The sequence below is a fragment of the Nematolebias whitei genome, chromosome 12 (genome assembly GCF_014905685.2).
Source record: "Nematolebias whitei isolate Nwh7 chromosome 12, NemWhi1, whole genome shotgun sequence".
Lineage (NCBI taxonomy): Eukaryota > Metazoa > Chordata > Actinopteri > Cyprinodontiformes > Rivulidae > Nematolebias > Nematolebias whitei.
In genome coordinates, this window is record NC_056509.1 from 8,651,113 (window position 1) to 8,652,578 (window position 1,466).

A 1,466-nucleotide genomic window follows, 5' to 3' on the forward strand; every position below is an offset into this window, starting at 1 on the left:
GGGGGGGGGGGGGGGGGGGATCTTTACAATGCGGTGTTTGGACGGAGCTGACATGACCTGTTTTGTTTTTTGTATTTTCTTCGTGTGTGTGTGCGTGTGTTTGTGTGCGTGTGTTTATGCGTGCGCGCGTGAAAACGCCCACCTCCTGAACATACGCATTATAGCGCAGCGCTGCCATGCTTCACATTCATCACGGGGCGGGGGGGGGGGGGGGGAGTCACGCGCCGCTTCCCGCGCCTCTCCTCACTCCTTCATGTCACCGACAACACGTGAAATGAGCCAACTGCACCCTCAGATATTAAAACAACCGTTCACCCCTAAAACCGGATCATAAACTGAGTTATTTCAGCCCCCCCCACACACACCCGCACCCCCAGCCCCAGAGGCAGGAGAAAGGTTCGGGTCCAGGTCGGGTTCGGTCTTACCTGTGCCTGCTGTCCGAGCCCCGCAGTCGGTTCGGGAGGAAACGTCTCAGCAGCTAACCGGTACCAGCCTCGGTGTCTGTCTGGAGGACTGGATGCTGCGAAGGCACTGCTGCTTCCTCCTCTCCTCTTCTTCAATTGGGGGGGGGGTCTAAAGATGGCGGATGCCTCTGACGTAAGCAGCAGCTTTTAATAGATATCAGTCAGAGAGAGGCAGAGAACACGGAGTTTACGTTCTGATGTCCTTACAAAATCATCATCATCTGTGTCAGGTCTGTTAACAAAATAACTCATAACCCACTGGACGGATTTTAGACACCCCCCCCCCCCCCCCTCCCTCCAGAAAGTAAACAGGATAGAGATTTATGATTAACCGAGTTAAGAGAATCCAAATTAGAAAAATTACCTGAAATGTTTTTGTGTTTCTTAATTTGGTTTAAAATAAATCTGCTCTACAACTTTATACTGTGATTAATAAATTTATTTGATTTGATTTTTTTGTATTTAGTATTTTTTTGAATGTATACAACTCAACCTGTGAAACGTAATTGTTGCTTTGTATTACATACATTGTTTGCCTTGGTTTGTTTGTAAATTGTTGTACATAATTAAAAAACAATAAAATAAAAACTTGAGTCAAGATGGCCGCCACAGTTGACTTTATCCAACACAGAAATGGTTAAACTTTGAGTTTCACAGATATGGAGCTGGGAGCTGAGCAGTGTTCCACAGTGCCTCCTCCAAGCACTAACAAGACTGCAAGTTTTTTTGTTTTTGTTTTATTATTATTTAAAACTTCGCCATAAAGGATTGGAGTAAACTTTGTCTGTTAGCAACATATCTCATGAAACATTAGTATTTTAAAGAAACTCTCAGACAGTATTTGCAACCCAATTAAAGATGGCCGCCACAGTCTTGTTATCTGAGTTTTGAACAAGATCAGAAAATTAAAATAAACTATAGAAAAATATTTCCTGTGAAAACGCATTTCATCACGAAACTGATAACGAGCGCTGAATCTGAACCGCTGACTTTTGCTGAAAG

The 1,466-nt window shown here is 44.1% G+C and overlaps 1 protein-coding gene across 1 annotated transcript in view; it reads right to left on the reverse strand.

Moving 5' to 3' along the window:
* snap25a (synaptosome associated protein 25a) overlaps positions 1-556 on the reverse strand; it is a gene marked incomplete in the record, with an annotated part of 73,278 nt that extends 72,722 nt beyond the window's left edge. The window contains 1 exon segment of the mRNA XM_037685710.1: positions 426-556.
* Positions 557-1,466: the final 910 nt, after the last annotated feature.